Source organism: Chironomus tepperi, unplaced genomic scaffold (genome assembly GCF_022539635.2).
Source record: "Chironomus tepperi strain 1889 unplaced genomic scaffold, CSIRO-AGI_Ctep_v1 contig_335, whole genome shotgun sequence".
In the NCBI taxonomy this organism is placed as follows: Eukaryota; Metazoa; Arthropoda; class Insecta; order Diptera; family Chironomidae; genus Chironomus; species Chironomus tepperi.
Genome location: NW_027226457.1, coordinates 2,209,011 through 2,214,952, shown reverse-complemented (window position 1 = coordinate 2,214,952; position 5,942 = coordinate 2,209,011).

The window sequence follows — 5,942 nt, the reverse complement described above, 5'->3', positions numbered from 1 at the left end:
TCAAAAACATTTACAGAATCTAAAGTCACACAATCATAAGTCTAATATTCATTAACACAATGTTATTTTGACATTGATGCTTGTTTATTGTCGATTCATGTAAAACATATCATTAGAAGAACATAAATAAAAGGTACGAAAGTCTGCATGGATATGCTGCAATGCGGATAAAATTTTGCTATAATTAAATTGAGCAAAGTTCTTTCATGGAAGCACAAAGCATCAAAATAATGCAAGCTAGAGCTTTGAAATGTCGATTAACTGTAAATTTTTTTGTTGTTGTTTAAATTGAAAGCATTGGATATAGAATTAATTGTAAGATCCAGTCAATCTTGCTTCCTTTCCTCTTCTCACTTCTTCGTTTCACATCCATTTCATTCATTTATGTTTTGTGACCTTTCGCCTTCTCAAAAATACTTCTTTCATCTCATTTCTCATGACTTAAACAACTCAATAATGTGCACTTGAATCAGTTACAAGTTACAATTGAGTTGAGTGATCCGTGACTTAATTAAATACAATAAAACGATCATTTTCTCATTAAAAGTTCAAAATTTTCTCAAAAAAACATTTGCGGATAATAAAAATAGCTCATCAGAATCACGATCAAGTCATAATGATCTAGCCAAAAATAAGAAATGAAATTAAATGTTTACTTAGATGAGAATTTGCTTTCATATTTGCCGCGTACATAACAGTCAAAAAAATGAATTTTTATGTGAAATAATGAATTGCGATGAATGGATGGATGGATGGAAGGAAGAGAGATGGAAAATGGGTCAGAATTATGTGCAAAGTAAAGTTTCATAAGATGTGAGGAGATGAAAGCCATTTAAGGAAGATAATTTACACGTGAGCATTTTGTTAATTCTTTCTGTTATGCCTGACTGTATGTTCTATGTGAGAGGCTGAAGATCATTGAATGGCGATCAGCACATGTGTGAGAATGTAATTGAAATCACTTCCATAACTGCCTGCGTTGATGATTTGGAAAGAATCTTTCACATTAGAATGTCGAGAGGAGTTCCAGTAAATAAATAAACAAATTGGCCATTCAAAAAGGGAAGGAATGGAATGTAACGTATAGAACAATCAGTCAGTCATCAGTTAATCCGTCCATCCATCAACAAAGTCAGTTAGTCAACCTGTCAGAATTCTTAACTGTAGATTTTCGATTGAAATTTTGCAGCCATTGTTTGCAACAGCAGCTATGGCAATACATCCGTTTCACAGCTGAGAAGATGATAGTGATGAACATTTTTAATTTTCGATTCCGTTCATTTTCATCTCCTCCTTCGTCTCATCTCTGTTATTCTCCACAGTCATCATAAGCAAAGCATGAGCAGCTTAGCAAGTAACTGCTTAGCTTGTCACAACAAATTTTGCATGGTTGAAGTGATGAAGTAATTAAATACGCATCAAAACTGGATCTTTCAATGAATCAGCCATGATCCAATGCCTGTGTTCATGTTCAGATATTTTAATTATTGTAAGCACCGTAAAATAGCGTCGAGGAACGAGCATCGTCGTCATGAGTTGAATTTTGCCACATAAATCACACATCAATCATAACAAATAACTTGCTGAGCCTCAACACTTATCATAACTTCATCACCATCTCCAGACATCTCATTGAACAGCAGCATACATGCAATCTTATTCATTGAAGCATTTCATGGGCTGTTCAGGCTGACTTCTTCTTCTCATTATCATTTTGTTGATTAAATTCCTCATACACCTGGTCAGGTGCCTGACTGACTGACCTATATTCCAATAAAAGTATTTTCCATGCCTTATTTTTGCCCATATTAATGCTCATTCTTAAAGATTATTAGTGAGGAATCGAAAATTGGCATTTACAGGCGTTAAGCACAAATATGTTGAAGCTGTCAACAGAAATTAAGATTGATTGTTGAAATTGATCGCAGTATAAAGCAACAGAGATGTGAAGAATGGAACGAAAAAGGCTCAGAATGATTAAATTAATTGTAAAATTATTTCCAGCTGTTTTGTCATCCAGAAAATTTCATCTACTGTTGCTGATTTTCACGCAATGAACCGAATCGTGATGTTCTGTGGCTTTACACTTACTACTTACATACATATCCATTGTATTTTGATGATCTTTACAGTTTCCACTTCTGGACTTTCTATTTTCTGCCATTTTTTTGGCAATAATTTTTGTCATCGATAGAAGTGGGTCTTTTGATTAATTTATGGAAGCATTAAGAATTTCCGCTGAGATTAACTTTTTTAGTTCCATCTTCCACTTTGATCTTCGTCGACTGTGACTTGATATTCGATTTCAGAGAATTTTTTGCAATTTCATTGTCGTCGCCTGCTGTGATAAGCTTGCAATTCTCTTTTATGGAATGTCACGAACTCAAAGTGGAATGAACTGCTCGGGATTAAGTTTGTCAAGTGAATTCAGGGATAAAAGAAGTAACACAAGATGTGTGGATGCACATCCATGGCAGCTTATTATTATGCTTGTGATTAATATCAACTGTTATTTATCGCTTGAGATCTTAAAATTGCATAACAGACTTCATCACATCTTCTTATTCCTACTTGCTGTAACTTATAAGCAAATAATGCTGCAAGATGAGAAAGAAGTGCTGAATGAATCGCATTTTAATGGACAGTAAGTTTAATTTTAATCAAATAATCGATTAAGTTCCAATAAGAAATGGTTTAAGTCGAAGAAAGAAGGAAGGAAATATCATGAAATGGAAGCTTGAAGAGTCTTGATTCAATGTGACTTATCCGGTGCTGATTGTATTGCAAATAATACCAAGCGTTACCTATTACGTCTTTCATGATATTTCTCAGTATAGAAAACAATCTCTTTTGTATGCACAATTGGAAACGCAACACAAGAAGCCGCTGGAAGATCCGTAAAAATTTTTATTTGTATTTTATTTATATTTGTTGCTTACTTTTTTGAGAAAAATGAGGAATAAGAAGCAGAAATGGCACAAAGTCAGCAAATAATGGTTTCATAGCTAAGAGCTTTAATGCACTACCTCATTCCCATCAGCAGTCAGCATGACTACTCATCCCGAATATGATTAAGTGGAATTGGGTGAGGAATAACAAGTACAAAGATCATTTATGGGAAGATTTTCAAATGGTTCGGAAGTAAAAGAATTGAATTAAGCTGTTGTTTCCATCCACAACAATTATAATCATTCACATCAACTCCTCATCATCATCATCATCTTGTTGCTGTCGTGCCTTGTTGTTTTATTTGATGACCCAATTTGGTAGTTTTTATGCCATTTTCATTAAATATATGCTTTGCGGAGATGCCTCATGCGCTGACATGACTTTGATTCCTTTTGTATAGGAATGAGTGTTAAATGTCATGTTTTATTTGCTTCTATTCCTCCTCACTTACTGCTATGAGACTCAGCACCAACAAGATCTATTCATAACATTTCGATATACATGCATGCATGCAGAGTCGCTTCTAAACTTTTATTATTGTCATGAACTATAGAATTTTAATTTAATTCTCCAATTCTTCTTCTTCCTCCTCGTCATCAACATTTGGAATGGAATTGTACATAATATAATAAAATAAAGCAGGAAAATGTGCCATGCGAATTATCGACACATGCTACATCAGCAGTAGTAAGAACTTCAATTGAAATACCATTTAAAGAGAGCAGCAGTAAGCAGCAAGCAAGTCATTTTCATTGTTTGTCGCTTCCAAAATCGTCTCATCATTTTAATGATCATGCAAATTATTCTTGTGCTGCTCTCAATCCCATCTCATGTCATTTTATGTAAGAACAATTCATTACATGTTAATGATGGAAGTTCCAACAAAATGTTGGGTCTGGCATATCTCAAGAGAACTCATCGACTAACGTTTTATTGACGTAATTATCAAAATTAAGCATCGCGTTGCTTTACTCTATTTATTCTGGATAGACTGGATGTTGACGACGATGAGATGCACAAGTCATGAGACATAAGATATTAAATGAGTTGATTGATGAAGTTTGACATGGAATCGAAATAAGTTATCGACTCATATCACATAAATCGTGCCGTGTCTGCAAATTCATCATGATAATGACTTGAAATTATAATTTTAATGAACTTTCATGACTCCATTTGGATGTAAACACACAAAAACCACAAATATCGATTTTGATCCATCACATTGGAATTGCCTCATTCCAATTTTAGAACTGGCGGATTTAGATGAATAGCAATGGATAGAATTTATTTACCGTTTGCAGAAATTTTTCATCATTTGAGATTATTGAAATGCAATTCAATTGATTTTGATGTAGATTAATGAAATTCCTTAGTGCATTCGCGTGCTGCCGCATCTAGTTCTACTTCTATTATCATGATCATAATTGAATTAATTTAATAAAGTGGTTCCGTTAATCAATAGAATTTCTTGTCACTCGAATTTCAAATCATTTACTGCTGTGCTGTTAGCCCAGATTTCAGCAAGACCTGATTTGACTTATCTCGATGTCCTGAAAGTGTCTGAATTGGTCTTAAAGAAGGTTTCAACTTAACATCCAGATTTTGTCTAAGGTAACTTGATTTATTGGTTCAGACGCAGTTTAAGCATGGATTCTAGTCTGTTTAAGTCTTCATCAACTCCTGGATACATCCATGCTCGGCTATGCACATGAGATAACAGCAAAGAATCAACAAAGGAATTTCCAAATTGCTCCAATTAATTCCGATGATTATTTTCTTGCCATTTCATTAAACTAACTAATCGCTTAATTCCCATAAATACATTCATGTGCTTAAATGCTGTTCAATAAATGTAAAAAGTAGAAGAACTGATGAAAAATCCGCTAGATCTGCTCATTTTGGAATTAAACTAAAAATTAGCAACAATAATGAATTAAAAATACAAAGAATTTGAAAATTCAATTGAAATTTGATTCATTTTAGTTCTTCTTCATGCTGAGAATCACACATTGAATGGAACAAGATGAAGACTGAGCGGGTTCGTTGGTGAATCAATAATTAAAGTCTTTTGTCTTGCCATTGACTTTCAAGTCATCAACAAACATTCCCCGTTGTCTTTATTGATATCGTCATTGGAACTGCTTTTGACCTGATTTCATGAAATGTTACGCGAAATTATCATCTTACGGCATCGTAAGTCTGTTTTTGGGTATCAAAAATAAAAAGTTTTGTAATCACGAAAAAATGTTCATCGTTCAGGTTCTATGGCAGATACTGTTAGCGGCAGGCAACAGAAAATATTCATTAAATTCAAATCACTATAATTTGTCGCAAGCATGCTGAGTCTCAGTATCTGTCTCATGTCTTTGTATTTATGTTGAATGACTGTAAAGGTGATGACGACAATTTCGGGAATGAAGAAGACGAAAAATTGCAACAAAGCGTGATAATGAAAATCAGCTCCAAAAATTTCTCAACTGTGGAAACTGTTTGTTCTTCTTATTCTGTACAGTTGCTTGCCATGATGATGGAATATCCGAAAAAAAGCTAAAAATAAATTTTGCAGAACTGCTCTACATTATGCTGAACATGAGAAATATGAGAAAATTTTTCATCGTTTTGTCTTCAAGACTCTCAAGGTTGTGTCTGTATTGATTCAGTTCCTTCATTCCACATTCTTCACCTTAACCATCCAACACAAAAGCATTTTCAAGTTCATGTAAGAGAGAGCTATCATCAGCTTTTAACAGTGTAAGAAGTTTTCATCACAACATTTCTCTCATTTCTCTTGTTGCTACTTTTGTCTATCTGCGGTTACTCTCTCGTCACTCTTCGTGTGGTTTCATAGAACCAACTTTTCTTTTCTTCTGTTAAAAAAAAAAACAGTTTTTGAGTAGAAAATATACATTGTTACCGGTAGAAAGCATAAAAGAGTGAAGCAGTTCTACTTTCAAAGTCATTGCTATTCAGTATTTTGAGAAAGATGCAAC